At 35.8% G+C, this 21,274-nt stretch overlaps 1 protein-coding gene across 1 annotated transcript in view; it reads right to left on the bottom strand.

The window, feature by feature from the left end:
- Nucleotides 1–3,012, bottom strand: part of vlc (disks large-associated protein 2) — a 51,825-nt gene extending 48,813 nt beyond the window's left edge. The window contains exon 1 of the mRNA XM_028177890.2: nucleotides 2,927–3,012. The gene's annotated coding sequence lies outside the window, so the exon portion shown is untranslated. The remainder of the gene's footprint in view (nucleotides 1–2,926) is intronic.
- Between the last annotated feature and the right edge of the window lie 18,262 nt (nucleotides 3,013–21,274).

Raw genomic sequence — 21,274 nt, 5'->3', positions numbered from 1 at the left:
TTAATACTCTGATTTATTTCATGGCGCCAAGAAAAACAATTGATTCAAATTGCGTCCGTCACTAGTTGTACTGCAGTGTACATGTAGTCTATCTATTCTATCTTTGTATATATAAAAATGAATTGCTGTTCGTTAGTCTCGCTAAAACTCGAGAACGGCTGGACCGATTTGGCTAATTTTGGTCTTGAATTATTTGTGGAAGTCCAGAGAAGGTTTAAAAGGTAAATAAATATGAAAATGCTCGGAATTAAATAAAAATAACAATTTCCGATTCAAATTCCGAAGACGGACTCCTTTTGTTTGTTTTATGTTTACTTTATACAAAAGTTTAGGTCTTTTATTTATCGACTAGCGGCCCGCTCCGTCCCCGCTCGGGTCTTTAAGATATTTGACGTTGTTTTATTTTTTTTAATAAAAAAAAACTTATAATAGTTAGACACATGCTGTCGTGACACTTTTTGTAAATAATAATGTGTTCTACAAAGTCGTAGTACATTATTTTATTCTATCATCAATAGCTTTCGCTGGGCACGCGATGTAAAGAATATTTTAGGTAATTTTTTTACACCTTGGGCAACATTATTGGGATTAAAATCCCAATACGGAACCCAAATGCTTTTTAAAAAAGATTATAATATATCCTATGTCACTCGGGAATAGAGTAGCTTCCAAACAGTGCAAGAATTTTTCAAATCGGTTCAGTAGTTTCGGAGCCTATTCAATACAAACAAACAAACAAATCTTTCCTCTTTATAATATTAGTATAGATTATCGATTGAGGCACTACGAAGTCTGCCGGGTCAGCTAGTCCTAAATAAAACTTTGAATATCATATATTCTGTACATTCGCAGTCTTGTTTGAGCGTAGAACAAATTTTACTAACGTAATTTATGTACAACTACTTTCACGCTTTAATCTCGCATATTTTAAATTAAAATCATCATTACATTATTTCCGATTTTTCGATTATTCATTTTATTAAATTAAATTAAATCAAATTAGTAATTTTGATTAAGTCTTATGACTGGGGAGAGCCGAAGTCAAAACATGCAATTTAAAAAAAAAAGCAAAAAAAAGTTTTTGCAATTTAATAAATACACTTGGAATATCTTAAAACAATCCAACATTCGAAATAAAAAATAAAAAAAAACTCAGACTCAACCTAATAATAAATATAATCTGTGACATTGCGGAGAAAAAAAAATGTCTGACGGAAGACAGCTCAGACGAAACAGATACACGGACAAGCAAATGAGTCATACAAGTACACTCTTAATTATAAAGTAAATAGAGATCAGTTTAGGATTGTAGTAAACATTGCACTTGCGACTTTTTGGTTAGTAAACGCAACCGGAGTTCAAGGCCAGGCCTGTAGGTTCATTGTTTCCCAAACAAAAGTTAGTTGCTTAATTGCTAAATAAAAATTTATGGATTTAAAATTCTCAATATGACGCCATATTGGAATATAAACGTTTAAAATGATCTTACTGATGAGTAAAATACTTGAAAATTTTATATTTCAATTTTGATACGACTCGGAATGATAATGCAAGAAAATAAAGAAAGAAAAAAAGCATATTTTTTGTTCATTCAAAATACGTGGGAATACTTATAAAATGTTAGAAACTAATTTTTTTGCTAATCCTTAAAATAGTCATCGCACTTGGAAGAGACAAATGAAGAGTATTTTGTTTCGTTTCAAATATTCACCTTGAGCAAGTTGAGACTTAGAAGAATTGAAACGTAATTCTAATTTAAAAACTGCAAATTCCATAGATTATCGTCGTCATTGAAATAAATATGTATACTTAAATGTGTTTATTTACGTTTATTCAGGTACATAGCCTATTTGACTATGATATTACTCATAGTTTATGGAGACCGCTCATATCCGCAAGACTTTAAGGTCACACCTAAGTATTAAAAAAAAAAACTAACCACCAACTTAAATACAATACATAAGTAGTTCCAATAGCAAATACTTGAATTTGGTTTATATATACTTTTTATTTTAATGCGGGCAACCATCTCATACCATTGCATATAATTGTCACGTATAAGAAACATACACATCCGAATACAAATTACGAAAGTTATAAAATATTTCAAAAATGAATACGACCTATTTATCCTCTCTAACAATCCATTAAACACGTAACCTCGTATTAAAATGTCAATTATGAATAACAAGTTGTTTACATTGTTTGCGAAGACTACAACAATGGCGGACATGTTCTCAAGAACGCATTCAGATCCCGTGAAAACACGTCAGTGAGAACACCGCTCTAACTTGACCTGTAGTATGGTTTGAGAGCATTGTACAAACCGCATACATAATTGAGTCGACTATTATCAAAGCCGGCAATGTGACTTTTGGACAATTATTGGTAAATCAGAAAAACGAATTATTGACTTTGTATTCCATTGGCAGTCACAAAACTCTTCTGAACGACATCTTAGATAAATAACAGGTTAAGTATTAACCTTTATTTAATGCAGGTTTTGAACCGTATTCTTTGAAGGAGACGATTATATTCAAATCAATCTGTATTGACATATCAATAATTTTTTTTTGTCCAAATGCACAGATTGTCACCTTTGATAATAGACGACTCAATTACAACAGACAACGGAACGTCAATAGAACAAACGCAGGTCACGTGTCACTGGACTCGTGCACTTTCGCGCGCTGACGAAAGGGAGAATGACACGCGTTCCATTTTCGAATAGGCTTCCTGTTTCGGTTTACGAAATTTCTACGTATTCAACTCTTTTCTCGTGCATTCCATTTTTTTAAATCAAAGTGACTAGAACGTGCAAATTCGAAATTCAAGTAACATGATTTCGCGGTTTTTTTGTGTGTTAAATATTTGAACCGAAGACGTCATAAGAAATACGTTTTCGTCTACACGTCTTTTTAGGCACCGTATTATCCTAGAACACTCGCGTCGGGTCCTGCGGCGGCGTCAGTTGTGAGCAGACACAACGCGGCGACTAACCGACTGGATTCACGAGAAAATGTTAGCATTTCGAGGAAGTCACTGTTTAATTATAGTACGCGATGAAACTTCTGTGTGGAATAGAAGAATACGTAACGAATAAAGATGAGACTGTTACTGATTACTCATCGTTGTCGAAATATATTTAAACCTTTGAGCGCGAACCGTCGATAGATCGACTTTGTATTAGTGCATATAAACTGTGAAGCGTCGGATTACCGACTAGTGCGCTGTTTGATCATATATATTAGGTATCAACTTGTACGGACGTGTTTTAGCATTTAAAGGTTTTTATTAATTTAATAAGATTTATAACTAACCATTTAAAATGTTTCTGTGTCTGGCATTCATTTTTTTAAATTAATGTTTTTTGTGAGGTACCTTTTTTTCTAAAATCTTTTAGCAATTAAGCAATTAAATTTCTGCAAAATATGTGAAAATAACTGTTGGTATTGTAATATACATCGATTTTTTTTTATTAATGATAGTGAAGCAAAAGAATATCAAACGCACCGATAATTCCTCCGATTTATATTAAAGTGAACAGTTATTTGATTAATATCCTTCTGTTTTTGTATAGCATTTATTTATCACGTATGACGTTTCTATGCTGACGGATTATATCTGTTATGCTGTACATAAAGTTATCTGTAATTTTTCAGTGTACTGTGATATTATTTATAATATGTCGCAGTATCCGATTTATTTTGGCAATGATTTCGAATGTTCGTTTACAGAGTACGATAAATCGTATCTTAATCAGATATCGGGGGTAGGTTTTTTTTACAAAGTTATGACGAAAAATGTAATTAACATAGATATTCTCCACATTTTATAAAAAACAAATAGTTACTAATATGTATAATTTCTCAGAACTATCCTCTTCTTTTCTCTGTCTCTGTAATTTTGACTAGACGAAGAACCGACAAATAACTAATTAATTTTTTTAAATATGGACAGATCTTATAGAAAAAATAATTAGCAAATATATTTCAGTAACATATTTCAAAACTCAAAATTTTTTAAGCACAACCACAAGCTGCTTAAAGGAGAAAAATGTTTCGAATAGGTACAGCAGTTAATTCTTTTTATTGATTGACTGTCATGAATAATTGCGTTGACTTTATAAAAATATTCAACTTTTATTATTACACATACATATCGAGGGACCAAAAAGCTATTTGGTTATCTATATATATATATATATATATATATATATATATAAATGAATTGCTGTTCGTTAGTCTCGCTAAAACTCGAGAACGGCTAGGCCGATTTGGCTAATTTTGGTCTTGAATTATTTGTGGAAGTCCAGAGAAGGTTTAAAAGGTAGATAAATATGAAAATGCTCGGAATGAAATAAAAATAACAATTTTGTTTTTCCTTTGATGTGTCCCCCGTCGGACGGATTCCTTTTGTTTGTTTTAAGTTTATTTTATACAAAACTTTAGGTCTTTTATTTATCGATTGAGGCACTAAGAAGTCTGCCGGATCAGCTAGTAAAATATAAAGTAACGTCTCGCTCAATACGCGACATTTATCTTTGTACTATGCATCAAACGTGCGTTTTATTTGGTGCTATAGAATCAACAGTTTGGCGATTGTAATTGAACTTCAAAATGAAGCCTACGAGTATTCCATTGAAATAGCTGCAGAAGTTTTTTTGTTACGATATTTTTTTCACATTATCAACTTTAAATGGCTTTCCTATAAAGTTGGAAAAAATGTCGCTTAGACACCAGTATCGTTTTTTTCGATAAACTTAAAAAAATATATGTAAAAAATATTTAAATCTTAAAATACTTCGAGACGCATGCAGATAGATAGGCGGATATCAACAAAAACATTTTTAATCAACACGACTAGTTGAACTGAACCATTACGACAAATCGTATCGTATCTAATAAGTAATATTGACCTTGATAACTTTTTCAATTCACAATAAGTAATTAACAGCAATAAACGAAACGGAGCCAAGGCTCTCGTACGTATGTGTCCGCCCAAGGTGATAGAAGCACTTGTACCTACGTTCAATCGTGTCGCGTTTAATAAAAGTATTTATATATACAACCCAATACCGATCCTACCTGATGGTAGGACCTCTTGTGAGTCCGCACGGGTAGGTACTACCACCCTGCCTATTTCTGCCGTGTGAAGCAGTAATGCGTTTCGGTTTGAAGGTTGGGGCAGCCGCTGTAACTATACTTGAGACCTTAGAACTTATATCTCAAGGTGGGTGGCGCATTTACGTCATAGATTTCTATTGGCTCCTGTAACCACTTAACACCAGGTGGGCTGTGAGCTCGTCCACCCTCCTAAGCAATTGAAAAAAATCCTTCGTTCATAAATAGGCCGTTTTTAAATCGCGTTACGTCATTTTATTAGATACTTATTTTTATTTATTAGATATTTATTTGACTAGAAAATCTCTAGACTTCCGCCCACGCGCTGGGATCAGCAGATGGGGTTTGTTGGGAGTCGAGCCGCCTATAATCCTTTGTGGCTCAATACGCTAGCCAACGTCAGAACTTAAATTCAAACAGAACTTTACCCAAATCGTTATTCTCCGAATGATTGGTCATAGTGCGGTTCGATAATACATTGAAACTTAACAAAACGTACAAATTTATTTATTAATTTATATATCTAATAAATTAATAAATAAATTTCCCTAAGCAGTAAGAAATGCAGAACTTCTATATTTAATTGGTTGCTTGATTTCAACTATGAGGACACTGAAATTTTGTTAAATAACTTTTAATGTTTTTGACTACACCTTCTTACACTCACTCATGCTCAGACTCATTACACACAGAGGGTTTACCGTTATAACTACTGAGCCGTGCATTCGATTGACTTGAAACTTGGTGTCCATGTAGAAAATACATGTACTTAATGGATAGGCTAATATTTATATGAGCGTTGGTCTCACTACACCAGTAAAGTTGCGGGGGCGTTTTTTTTATTTTTTTTTATTGCCGTGTAGGCAGACGAGCATACGGCCCACCTGATGGTGAGTGGTCACCGTCGCTCATGGACGTCAGCAATGCCAGGGGCAGAGCCAAGCCGCTGCCTACCGTTATGAGAATCTTTGTGGGGGTGAGAAATAATAATGTTAATTTTAAATGCCCAGCGAAGCGGACGGGTACAGCTAGTATTATATATTAATTCAAACGTTGTGTACAAATTCAGCACTTGGTCTTGTTTTGTCGTGCGCACATAGCCTATGTTGCAAGGCAGAGCTTGTTTCTTTTTACTTGTGTTTCTTTTTGTATCTTTTTACCCTGTGATGTGTTTTGTGTGCCTAATAAATAAATAAAATAAAACAATAGTAAACATATCCATATACTTTTTTATACTTAAAATAGCTGTATAATTATAGCAGTTAACGAAACAACTTGTTAATTTTATTACAGCATAAATAACGAGCAGTGATCCCCCGGACAAACCCTAGCGTCTCGGGATCGCGACGAAGCTATTCCAGTAAACAGGGCTTAGCAATCTTTGGGTAAATTATATAACAAAAAATAAATCCTTTTTTTAATAAAACATTCGATATGATAATAACACAGTTTTAATTGCGTTCCTTTTTTTAATTGGACTTCAGAAGGTTAGTGTTTTTAGCCTCAAAATAGACATAAAAGAAAACCGTGTTATCGTAACTGGAGTCTAATATCTAAGGCGACTTATTTGTACAGTGGCCTGAAGCTGGAAAGGTGTTGTAAAGATAACAGCTTTGATAGTTAAATGATGATTGATTTGAAAACAAGCAGAAACTAGCTATGAAGAACAGCTTTGTACAAAATGTGGACTGTTGTGTAAATCAGCCTTTAAGATTTGACTCCGCGGCTTCTGGTACGATGATAGGCTTTCTCCTGTACTTAATTGACATATCCACATCAGGAACTCCGTAATATGAATAGAGAAGGGTTGAATATTGTAAAGAGTTGTAAAGATGAAATAAAAAGCATCGGTGGAGGAAAATATTGGAACATCTACTACGAAAAGGACCAAAAGGAGCCACCAAATTGTATATTGCACGATAAGGTAAAAGGAAGAAGCATCATACGGAGAAAGGCGATGGGTTGTTGTACTGAAGGTTCAAGGTCTAATCGCGACTGGAAAATAGTTTTGCCCCGACTCAATGCCCTTAAAATAAAAAATTGCACGTCACACTCGTTGGTGGTTGCGAGGTAGACATAGGTAAGCCTTTAAGTTATTAGTAAATAAATTTTCAGTGTTTTCACTGATCTAAATCAATTCAATACGAAAACTGTAAAATCATCAAAGCCTGTACGTTTTTTAAGAATAATAATTAAAAAAATGAAAAAAAGTTGACAAAAGTCATGAGGCACAGATAATTTATTCGGGTAAAAACATTGTGTGTACTTTTATTAATTTTATATTAATATTGTTGTGTACTTTATAACCAATGTATATTTTAGGTGGAAATGCTTATTTTAATGAATCAACTCTCTGAAATTTCATTATAGTCCTTCAGTGTGTATTTTGAGTAATTGTGACCATTCTAGTCATAGTCCGTGCGCAATTCATTGCCATAGCAAAAAATAATTATGCGTTTGTAATCTAAAAGTTATTTTTGAAATTTACAGGTACGTTATTCAAATAGCTGTCACGCGTTTTCTTTTCAGAGAAGGTCTGTATTATTTATCCTTGCTTAGCGGGATCAATATTTCTCTTGAATTTCACAAATATAAACTACAAAGGGAACCATCACACAAATTCCTCTAATATCTTTCAAGATAACGTAAATGTCAACTGTCATGCGTGTGTTTATTATTATCTGTGACTAGAGCCGCGTCCAGTACCGCCAACTATTCGGTGCAATCTGGACGAAAGCCAAATCGCAATAGGCATGGGTGCGTTGACCCCTTTATGTGATCTTCTTTTTGTGTCTGCTTGCTTTGATACATTCGTAATGCGAATTAAACGTTAGGAATAGCGCTTGTGTTAACATGTTTGGGTTCCGTAAACACACCGGTTCAAGACTGGATGGAACTATTTATGTATATCAGATTATATTCGACTAGCAACCGGCCCTGGCTTCGGACCGACGATTTTAATTTAAGGGATTTTATGACCTGGTAACTAAGGCCTTTAGGTCAAGTCTTATTTTCATTTTAATGATAACGAATATGCATTGGCCGCTACAGCAGGTGCGCGGAGACTGACGGCAGCCACATACATTCGCCAAAACTCGCTCTGGCTACCGTGCAACAGGCGTGTTATATCGCAGCCAAGAGTACCGGGCTGCTTATGTGCTCGGGCTCCCATACAACGCCATATATTTGCCTGGCTGCCGCAGCCTGGCTACCTCGTGCGCGGGGGTCTAAGTTACTCCTTATATCATCAGCTACCTATCAGTGAAAGTCCCGTCAAAATCGGTCCAGCCAGATAGACAAAAATTGCAAAAATTGTTATTTTGGTGTATGTACCGTATATTTATTGATATGCATGTTGTAAAAAGCGGTTATTTCAATATTAAAACAGACACTCCAATTTTATTTATATGTATAGAAGACCCATACGACTTGTACATACATACCCCTAATTTTACCCGCATACGAGTGAAACAAAATCTTTCCTTAATGGATACTTGCGATATAAAATAAAAAAAAACTGCTGCCAACAATTTTGTAGACGGCAAAAGCTCTGCGTTGATTGAGGCAGTCAATCAGGGCAAGTGTTTTTAAGTATGTACATATAGATTTTGGAAGTTCTCCGCTGTTTCTCTGGACTTAGTACAGTTTGTTTCAACAGCTTTTTTTTCGTGACCTACCTAAGCTGATTGTCTAGAGAGACCGTGTCAGCGCCGCCGGGCTAGTAGGTGAGCTCACGGGGTTCAAACCTGACGATGTTGCTAACACGAGCCCCAGCAAGAGCCGTGCTTCGCAGAATCTACCACCGGATCCGAAACGTCACTGAGAAGATCCGGCGAGAAATTCAGTGGGCTGTGTCTGTAGGTTAATTTACTCGCCGAGCCCTTCACGCCACGGATTCGGCGTGAGCGATGACCGGTGCTTGAGGTACCTAAAAGCACCGTTAATGGATCCCGAGGATCCGAGATGACGTGTTTTGGGGCGACATTTCAAAAGCGCATTCAATCAATAGGCACGTTTCATGTGCGTTTAGCAAATTAATTTCTATATTAAGTAACTAGCTGACCCGGCAGACTTCATAGTGCCTCAATCGATAAATAAAAGACCTAAACTTTTGTATAAAATAAACTTGAAACAAACAAAAAGAATCGGTCCGACGGGGGACACATCAAAGGGAAAACAAAATTGTTATTTTTATTTAATTCCGAGCATTTTCATATATTTTTACCTTTTAAACCTTCTCTGCACTTCCACAAATAATTCAAGACCAAAATTAGCCAAATCGGCCCAGCCGTTCTCGAGTTTTAGCGAGACTAACGAACAGCAACTCATTTTTATTTTATTTATATATTAATTATTATCTAAAAAAAATGTGAAACTACCGTCGAAATTAATTGGAAAACTATGCCGAAATTAACGTTTCAAAGATGGATATGATGCGTGGTGCGTTCCCGGCGGTGACGTCATAAGCCGCAATGTGAATTGTTCTTAAACGACCTCAACAGATCGCTAAACAAAGGTCCAAACCATCAACATTGCTGTCAATCTAATTCTTGATATACTATAGAAAAATTATAGAAAAAAAGAATGGGATGATATCGAGGGGTGAAAGGCTATAAGCGACATTTTTTCAACTTTACAGGAGAGCCATTTAAAATATTAAAATTTGGAATAAATATCACAACAAAAAACCTCTTCAGCTTCTTCTATGTATTTGAATGGAGTAAACTTAATTGAAATTCAATTAAAAAATCATCGAACTGTTGATGCTGATACCAAACAAAACGCACCGTTAATTACAAAGATAAAGATTGCGTATTAAACGAAATGACGATTAAACCAAATAGCGTTTTGAATCTTTTTGAAGTTATACTTCTTTAGGCGCGTTATGAAAAATTGATGAGAGTGAAATTTTACGATGCGCGCGCACCGTGACACAAAATTAACAGAATGAAGTTGCCCACTAAATCGCTCATTACAATAAGACGACGTAACTTGGCGAGTCTGAATATAGCCGCAGGTGAACTTTCCGAACCGTACCGAGAATTACCGAACTTATACGATGTCAAGAAAAGGGATGTCCAATATGCGTGTTTAAGGATGTTGTTTAATCGATTTTTTTTCAAATTGATTAAAATTTAAATTAAAAAAAAGAAATAAATTTAATAAAAATAAAGTAAAACTTCTTACGCCCGTACATAAGTACACGCACCCTTTTTTTATTGCTTAAGGGGCGACGAGCTCATAGACCACTTGGTGTTAAGTGGTTACTGGCGCCTATAGACATCTGCAACATAAATGCCGCCGCCTACGTTGCGATATAAGTTCTAAAGTCTCAGTATAAGTTATATCGTTATATAGTAATCCCCTCGAATTATTATATTATTGTGTGTGCCCACGTAATTTGAAATAAGAACTACAACAACATTAAAACTTTAGCTACAGAAGCTTTAGCTTGAAAACAAAAAAAACCTTATTCGAAGACTATTTTGGCAAAGAACGCGACACAAATGAAACTTTATTTGGTGCACGAGCCAACGAAATCGTTGCAATTGGCCCAACGTTGGAAGATGTTGGCAGTGTATCGCCATTTTTGAACGAGAATATAGCGTAATAAGAATTTTACATAGATGTATACAACGTTCTTTTTCTAAACATAAATGTACATATTTCCTGCCTTAAATCAGAATTGGGTATATTAAAGTAGCCCCGGTAATCTGCAAATTAAAGAGCGGACGGTTAGCGTGGTATGGACATGTGATGCGTAGAGAGAAGATGCATGTGACTAGGAGATGTATGGAAATGGTACTACAAGATAGAGGGGGAAGAGGTCGACCGAAGAAGACATGAATGGAGCGTGTGAATGACGATATGAGAGAGAGGAGTGAGTGTTGAGTTGACGGCTGATAGAAAAGAATGGAAGAGAAAAATTAGCTGTGCCGACCCCACCTAGTGGGATAAGGTGGAGAAAAAGAAGAAGAAATCAGAATTGAGTTTACTATTATTCTTAGCCCATCGCAAAGGTGATTCGAACGAGGCATATTAGACTTTTTTTCGCATCCAAGACATCAAATGCTTTGGTAGTAGTAATAAACCTTTTCAAGAAGAGATATAGAATAACTTGTTTTAGATATAATCGCAAAAGGGTTCTGACACAAATCAATGTTACCTTTAAAACTGGCGCGTGCACATTCTAGTATAAACTTTATCAGCGACAGCAGACAGGAAAAGTCGTGAGGAGATTATGTTCTTACGTATTTAAAGGTCAAGACTTTTAGCAAACACGCAGATCTCAAGTATTTTTTTTATTGCTTAGATGGGTGGACGAGCTCACGGCCCACCTGGTGTTAAGTGGTCACCGGAGCCCATAGACATCTACAACGTAAATGCCGCCATCTACCTTGAGATAAGAGTTTTAAGGTTTCAGTAAAATTACAACAGCTGCCCCTGCCTTCAAACCGAAACGCATTACTGCTTCACGGCAGAAATAGGCAGGGTGGTGGTACCTACCCGTGCGGACTCACAAGAGGTCCTACCACCAGTAATTACGCAAATTATAATTTTGCGGGTTTGATTTTTATTACACGATGTTATTCCTTCACCGTGGAAGTCAATCTTGAACATTTGTTAAGTGCGTATTTCATTAGAAAAATTTATACCCGCCTGCGGGACTCGAACACCGGTGCATCGCTACATACGAATGCACCCGACGTCTTATTCTTTAGGTCACGACGATGACAACGGAAGTTATGCGGAACTGACCGATTTATATCGCATTACGTTAATTTTTTTTTTATATATATTGCTTAAGACTGGTGGCTGAGCTCACGGCCCGTCTGGTGTTCAATGGTTACCGGAGGTCATTGATTATAACAACGTTAATGGCGCCCCTCCTTAGACCTTCAGACATAAGTTTTAGTTTTACAGTACAATAGCCGCCACGACCTTCAAATCGAAACGCATTACAGTTTCATTAATGAAAACAGAGAAGAAAAAATTGGGGGCTGGCAGCCTTCTGAGTTTCTCATCGGATCTTCTCAGCGGGTCGCGTTTCCGATCCTATGGTAAATTCGGCGAAGCGCTGCACTACTCAGTGTTAGCAACGTCACCAGATTAGAGATCCGTGAGCTGACCTAATCTTTACGCTGACATAACACCCTAGATTACAGGATTAGGTAGAGATTTACCCGTGCAGGAAGCAAAAATGTGCGTGCAGTAAAAATGTGTGCACGCACCATTGCTGCACCCTTCAGTGTTCTGCCTCGGCATAGGCTTCTTACGCTCAGTAGAACGAGCAATGAAAGGTATTTGTTTAGTGGACTCAACTCTCTACCCACCACCACACAGTTCATCACGCGGAGAGATGATCCCGAGCAGGGATGGGCAAATATTTTGATAGTCGGGCCACATTGTAGATGAAAATTTGACCTCGGGCCAAACAGTTTTTTTTCTAATTTTAAGTATCGTTTTTGCTAAGGATGTCAATGAATTTTTATTAACTTTTGAGAAAAATAGTTCAGACTCTTCGAATTGAAAAATATGTTAAGCAAATACATCAGTTTCAGTTTCATTATTTAGTGTTTTACGATGCATGCACCCTCAGTAGATCTAGATCTGCTTTTATTTCGTTTAATTTATTGCGGAAACAATTCTCCAAATTAAAATTAATATAAAATAGCTTGCGTTCGACTATATCGCAGGAGAAAATGGCGGCTTTAGATTTAAGTTATTTGTTTATTCATGCAATAATGTGATATAATAAGTATAATAACTAATAAAATTGTGCGACTATTATACATACTGTATGTATGTATTATACATATTGTTCAATTATCTTAATTATATTTTCGAATAGGAGGCGCTGAAAAGAGCGGTTGTCCGGGAGAAAATTTCGGCACCGGCATTTATGTTAGACAAAAACTAATATTTGTGTTTTTAATAATAATAGATATAACGCTTCACGGGCCAGATAAAATTTTACCGCGGGCCGCCATTTGCCCAGGCCTGATCCAGAGAATTTAAGTAAGATCGAAAAAAGCTAGCCTTTTTTGTTATGAAATGATTCAAATGCATCATCTCTACCTATTTATTTTACCGGTGGAGTTAATAATCGGTTCTTCTCGAAGCGAAACATCGAACGGATCACCTGAAGCGAAGCGGAAGAGGCGAATTGCGAATAATTGTAAAGTTCCTTAAGTATTTCCTAAGTGTTAAATAGAGTTTTAATTTGTACTTCGGTGAAAGTTTTATTTATCCAGAGCTCCGGCGCGTAACAAATTGGTAGGTATACACTTTATCATTGAATTACAAAAAAAAAATTATAAGTAGGTATAATAAAAAAATATGTTTAAAATTAGATCCGCTACGCTATTTCTATATCCACAAACACAATGACAAATATAGGTTAAGGAATTCAAAAAAAAAAAAAAAAATACGATATCACAGTTTAAAAAAAAGAAAAAAAAAATTCGAAACGCGGTACGCCCGCGCGATTTCCCGCCACAAACTAATACACGATGGCGGGCAACGTCTACTGAATTGGTAGCCGTGATATATTACGGGTATGATTTTTTAATTAAGATTCTAAATGAGTGTGCGTCCAAATGTGCACGAGCCGAAGAATGCATTAAAACGGGTCAATGGATAAATAATTGAACTGTTATTTTGCGTCGAATGCGCACGCTATAACTCTGAACATAGGTTATTTAAAAAAAAACATTTATTTGTTAGTTGAGTAAACAAACTCTTAGCCAAGTGTTCTTAAGGGCATGAAGCATGAGGTCTAAATCTCAATTCTATAGGGTGACGACCATCCCACTCTTAAAACTGGAACGCATTACTGCAGTGCGGCAGGATGTCGTGAATCTGGGTAGGTTAGTAACTTTAAACTAGTTTACTACTATATGTTTTATACTGTCGAAGATTTTTAATTCTATATACATACTAGCTGTACCGGTCCGCTTCGCCGGGTATTTAAAATCACCCCCACAAATATTCTCATCATTAACGCCCCCGCAACTAGTGTAGGGAGTCCGACACTCATATAAATATTAGCCTATCCATTAAGTACATGTATTTTCTACATGTATACCAAGTTTCAAGTCAATTGGATGCACGGTTCAGTAGATATAACGGAATATCCGTAAAAACCGATGTAAGTAAGAAATATTTTCTGACCGAGCCTGCCTGCAAGTGAACGGTTTGTCGTTATTATATCTTCAATATTTATTGTTTACTTCGTACCTATTAAACGAGGCATCGCTCGTGGCAAATAAAAGAAAAAGAAAAATACCACATATAGCCTCGGGAACAGTTATTTTTCTAGATAAGGTAAGACGTGTAGGCGTAACAAACAAACTTTCGCATTTATTCATAACTTTAAGTATAGTATGGATGTTTGTGATATTTCATTGAAGCTCTCTTTTATTGTTGAGCGCCTACCTACAATATTTCTTTTTATTAAACACTTTGAAATAAGAATAAAAAGCACAAGACTATATGAATTATATTGATGCAAACTTCGTGATTTGTCGTCAGACTGGGTAATAGTGAGTTCTCGCGTGCGACACGCTATCATACGGGGACCCGGACAGGAGCGCGACAAAGTAAAAATAACAATCAAACCAAGACAATATAGAAGGGAACCGTCATTAGATACCAAACAAGACCTTCATACAAGACAGCAGATCTGTCAATTCCCACAGACACAGCCCACTGAGTTTCTCGCCGGATCTTCTCAGTGGGTCGCGTTTCCGATCCGGTAGTAGATTCTGCGAAGCACTGCTCTTGCTTTCCAAGACTCGTTTGAAGAAGGACATGTCATAGCGCCCTAGAAAAACCACGTGCAGTGGCGATTATTCCAGAGTCAAAATTACAAGACCAAATGTTAAAACGTATTTTTGTTGGTGTCATTTTTGTTTTCCGCTGTATGTTAAGGTCTTAAAACATTCCACAATAGGATCGATTGTGCGACGGCGTCGTATTTAGCCCACTGAGTTTCTCGCTGGATCTTCTCAGTGGGTCGCGTTTCCGATCCGGTGGTAGATTCTGCGTCGTCAGGTTTGAGCCCGGTGAGCTCACCTACTAGTTAAGGCGACGCTGATATAGCCTCTCAAGGCTATCAGCTTAGGTAGGAAAAAAAATATCTGTCAATATTTCAAATGTCAAGTAAGTAAGACGGCAGGGTGAAGATTTTGTCTTTCGGTAAGTAATCCATTCATGATGTTTAGAAACATTTCATAAGAATAAAATGTGACGTCATTTGTTTTAAAGGCCACAGTCGATAGTTTTCGTGGTCACCTAGTCGCCAGGATTCACGGAGCCAACTACCGTCTAATTTCTAAAATACTTGTCGAATGTTTTTTACCATGAATATGAATTCAACAGTTTTTTAACAGTGTTCAACAAGCGTCACCACATACAGTTTTGCTATTTGAAGTTTTTTTTTTCTTCTACTTTAACACCTGCGATCAGTCGCCAATATCTATAATCTATAATCAGGTGAGTTGTGAGAGGTTGTGGTTTGGAGAGGCAGAGCCAATGCTCCGTCTCGCCTTAGTAGGGTAGCACGTCGGCTCTCTTGAGTCTTCTAATCGGGTTTGGCTGCAATAGTAAGCTGGACAACGGGTTTGGGTGAGATGTCAAGCGATTCTTATAGTTGGCTGAGTATCGTTTAACTTCATCCAAGATGGTTGGGATTTCCAGATACTCGTGGATTTCCGAATTTTGACTATACCAAGGCGCCGACGAGAGTACTCTCAGGATACTGTTTTGAGCTCTCTGGAGGCACATAATATTGGATTTGCTGGCTGTCGACCACAGTTGGATTCCATACGTCCAGATCGGTTTTATTATTGAACAATACACCCTTATTTGAAGTTAAAGTTAATTTTTTTTATGATTTTTAAAACACGCCACAACCTACCTAGCATACGTTCAACAGAAATAGCTACAGTCTTAATTGCACGCGTCTGGAAGTTCAGTTAATTTAATCAAGTTGCAATTGAAGGAATACATTAAGTAAACCTCTAACGCAATGATCATGATTAAAACCAATGAAACTTACAATTGCCGCTTGCTTTGTTTCTGAATGTATCTTGAATACCACGCCCGGACTGCGGCAGTGGCGTGGTATTTTGTGCCTTAAAGCAATTGTACACAAGTTCAATTTTAGGTTGACCTGTAGTTCGTATTGTAATCCGATATCCCCACCATTTGTCTGTAGTATTATATTATAGTTTAATAGTATTGTTTCGTATTAAAGGGTAAAATTAAACAATAGGGCGAAATAAGAAGTGGCTCAGAAACTTCGGAGAATGAACTGAAGTTGCCAACGCAATAACTTTACCCAACATTTTACGGATAGTAAGAGGTACCACGAGAAGAATACTATTTAGAAGTTATTTGTTTGTATTGCTATTCCTCTTTATGTTGAGCAAACACATATAGGTAGGTTTGTGAACTTTCAAGGAACCGGCAACACCACCTAATTTCCCAATTTAAAATCAACTGACGCACGAGGTCAACGGACTTGTGCGACGCGGAGGAGCCCCGGCAATTACCTTTCTAATACATTGCGTGTTTAAGAAATGCATGACCAGTACTTGAATTGTTTTTTTATTTTTTTTATTACTCAGATAGGTAGACGAGCTCACAGCCCACCTGGTGTTAAGTGGTTACTGGAGCCCATAGACATCCACAACGTAAATGCGCCACCCACCTTGAGATATAAGCTCTAAGGTCTCAAGTATAGTTACAACGGCTGCCCCACCCTTCACACCGAAACGTATTACTGCTTCACGGCAGAAATAGGCAGGGTGGTGGTACCCACCCGCCCGGACTCACAAGAGGTCCTACCATAAAAATTATTTACATAATTATACTTATTATGCTAATTAATATTGTTTAGGATTTGATTTTGCAGATAGCCCTCTTGCATCATTATGTTATGATTCACCCAGATATTTATGTGTTTATTTAATCCCTATTTTATCTTGTGTTCTTAACCTTTTATGTTGATCATTGAGCTAAACATGTTTAGTCTAATCTGTTTCATTAAGATAATAAATATTGTTTAGTAAATATCTGCACTGGAATTTTAATGTTAATTCTCCATGATCTTTATTTTTGTCGTATATTATTGGATTATGAGGTCCAGATTTGCTTCAGCCATTGTCTCTGTCAAAGACATTCAGTATTTTGTGTTGAAAATTTGTAGTTTGAATGCCATGAATTGTTTTGGCACAGAAAGGCAGAACAAAGTATGTCTGACTTCACTTTTTTTTATCCTACCTATGCTGGTAACTTTGAGAGGCTATTTCAGCTTCACTCTAGCATGTAGGTAAGCTCACGGAGCTCAAACCGGAAGTATTGCTAACACTGGCCGTAGTAAGAGCAGTGCTTCGCAGAATCTACCACCGGATCTCAAACACAACCCACTGAGAAGATCTGGTGGGAAACTCAGTGTGGGACTTCAGTAGAACACTTACCATGATATGGGTGCCACTATCCTCGTTATTGTTTATTTGAAGGTCAAGATAGCATTATTAAATTACCATTAAATCGAAACTCTCGTCTCCAATTTTTATTTACAGGCTGTATTTTATCTGTACCTTTATATTGTGCTTGTGTATTTTATGGTCAATAAATAAATTCTATTTAGAATGAAATTATGCAAATATATATGATATCCTTGAACAAACTTTCATATTCACAATTAAGACTACTATAAGGCTAAATCTTTTTGTTATTATTTTGAAGTTTTAAGCATTTTACAGGACTACTTATCTCACTGACTGAAAATTTTATAAATATCGTCGCCTTCTAGTTTCGGTGTTCTTTTAAGTATTATTTTATATTATTACTATATTATCATACTATTAGGCATATTAATTCATAATATATTGAGCATGATACAGCAGCATTCTAGATTACAGTTTATGACATCCTAGTTTTTTTTTAATAACTATAGTTTTCCAAGTAAACAAGTTAGATTAGCAATAATTGTTTATAAAATGTTTTCTGTCAGCTTTAATAAAATTTTCAACAATCCTATAATAATTCTAAAATTTTTAATTTTTTTTAAATCCTATGGCAGTTAGATTTTAAGAGAAATTTATGATTTTCAATGAACTAATGGTTTGTTAGCATATTGGTAAAACAAACCATTTTAAGACACCACACTGGTGACTAATAGTTATTATTTATTTAGTCTCTTAACATTATGCAACAATAAATATACACTTGTATGTGCAGTAATATTTTATATTCATACAAAAGGATAACTATCATAATTTTAATACACTTATGAATACACAAATTCGGAATTTTCGCATGGATAACACAAGATCCATTTTTAAAAGTTTTTGTATGAGATTTTGCAGTCTATTTTTTTTTTTTGCAAGCACAAGTTTCAAGTAATAAGAACGCAAAGAAGATAATAACAAAACGAGATATAAGCTTTACAAAATATGAAAGCACACCGGACAAATTATACGTTATCTACTTGAGAATATACTTAGCAAAATATTTAAATTTTAATCAAAGGATTTTTTTTATTCGGACACTTACCAGACAAGCGTAGGTTTTAGTCTGTCACTGCACCATGAGCAAATCTAAGAACAGCGCACGATATTAAATTCTAAAGTTCAGTAAATTTGCAGTCTTAGCGTAAAATTCAAATCTTATTAAATTGAATTATTAACCGCTCAACAATATAATTGTTTACGCACACCCGATCACAATACATCACATCACACTACACTTGTCAATCGTTGTCATTGCGTACTATTAATCTGTGACTTGTGATCTGTGGTTGTCATCTCACAAGATCTTTACTCATCTTGTCATTGTCCCCTTTGCGGATTTCAAAGACTACACTTTAACTGTAAACGTCGAATCACCAAGTTAATCAAAATGTTGGGAACCGTGAAGAGCGATACTGTGTGAATTCTTTTATTAAGCCTTATTAATTCATTTTTTTGTTTGTTTCTTCACGCTTGAACATATAGCAAGGCAACAATTACCGTCAACTTTTTGACAACCTAAACAAATGTTTAGGAGTAAATAGTAGTAAGAGAACATTTTCTCAGTTGTTCCTAAAATTCTAACTAAATTGTCACCATTATCTTGCGAGGATTTTTGGGAGTAAATGAGACCCTAAAAAGTCGAGTTGCCACTAGCCGTGTTCACATTTAAAGAGGTAGGCTTATCATTTTTGGAGGGAGGTGAAGAATATTGATTTCTTTTCAACATGTATGTACAGAATTTCGATTATTTGATACCAGATGAGCTCTACAAGATCGTTTGCTCATCCAGTTTAAAAAAACATTATTTAACTGTTTAAAACGTAACGCTTAAGGTATGTTTGCTTGTATGTAGTAAAAGTCCAATTTAAATATCATATTAAATATAATTTATTTATAATTGTACATTATATTATTGCTTTATAATAAGAATTAATAATATAAACTGAAATATTGTTTTTAACTAATCTAAAGGGAAGTGCTTAGGAATGACAAGAAATACAGTTATATTAAAATAGTCATCATATTACCATATCATGGCCATTTTATTGAACGTTATTAATTTTTTAACGTTAACGTTATTAGCTTTAACGACTTTCACGTGTGACAACGTCGAAGATGTGTTTCAGTGTGTTAACTTCATCACCAAAATTACCTCCACTTATATTTAAGTCCATACACGCATCTATTGTGGGATGTTATTCATGACCAGTGTGCTTAGTGCGAGCTTTTTAACGTTCTAGATAGCGTAAAAGTTAGCTCATATCTTATATCTTTAAGCGAACAATTCTTGTATATAAATATATGTGTATAATCTGAATCTCGGAAACGGCTCAAACGATTTTCATAAAATTTAGTATACAGAGGATTTCGGGGGCGATAAATCGATCTAGCTACGATTTATTAAAGTGTTGTTTTATTCGTGTTTTCAATAATCAACTTTATCGATTATTTTGTTTTTTTCTTTAATTAACCAGTTAAATTTTTGACGTGGCAACGTCTTATAATTCGATCGAGCTGGCTGCACGCACGAAAAAACATGACTCATGCGGCGTTACCTCGCTCTGAGGCGTTCCATTTAAGGCTTGAAGTGCAAGCGAGAGCGCGCAACGAGCGACAAAGAGGCACAATCGGACTCCGCGTTCGGCAGCGTTTGACATCTGTCTCTCTCCTACTTGAGTGAGCGATGCATCCGCGTGGACAGCTGCTATATAATAATACATTTACATGTTTTCGTCAAGTATGAAGTTCAGTGAAAAGTGAATGTGGTGTCAATTGTCCATACAAAATATCTATCAAACAAATAAAATTAAAATTTTCTTTTGAAAAATGAAACCATTCCATCAATATTTTCTTATGACGATCGTTTGCGTACGTTTGCCGTTAGGGGCGCTGTTCCAACTGCATACAAAATTGAGTTAACTTTTACTCTATCGAGAACGTTAACAAACTCGCACTAAGCACACTGGTACAAAGGCACGAGCGATACCGTCAGACTCATGTCACGGTTACTCAACGAACCGAAATATACCGGGACACGTTCAAAATAACATAAATAACCACTCTGCGCCTCCATTACTAATATTTTAGATTTTAATTGTCAACACTTTATTGTTGTTTATTTCTTAGATGGGTGGACGAGCTCACAGCCCACCTGGTTTTAAGTGGTTAATGGAGCCTATAGACATCTACAACGTAAATGCGCCACTCACCTTGAGATATAAATTTTAACGTCTCAATATAGTTACAACGGCTGCTCCGCCCTTCAAACCGAAACGCATTACTGCTTCACGGTAAAAATAGGCAGGGTGGTGGTACCTACCCGTGCGGACTCACAAGAGTTTTAATGCTAATCAAGTATCATTTTCCTTTGAATATCCACGGGAAAGAATGTGTTTTTCCGATCGTAACCACGAAAAAACGGTAAAACTTCCGAAACTTAGGTTATACTGTAATAATAAAATAAACGCCAAATTATAATCGTAAGTTATAATTACTTTTAAAGACTCCTTAAAACACAAGAAAATCTCATATCATATTAAACAATCTTTTAAAGTTCTTTTATTAACTCAGCGTAGCGTAATTGTTAGCAAGCGAATGGGAATGAACGTTACTGAATGCCTTTTTTAA

The sequence above is a fragment of the Bombyx mandarina genome, chromosome 02 (assembly GCF_030267445.1).
Source record: "Bombyx mandarina strain Sakado chromosome 02, ASM3026744v2".
NCBI classification, from domain to species: Eukaryota; Metazoa; Arthropoda; class Insecta; order Lepidoptera; family Bombycidae; genus Bombyx; species Bombyx mandarina.
The sequence above is the reverse complement of the archived record's forward strand: the minus strand, read 5'-3'. Positions and strand labels throughout refer to the sequence as shown.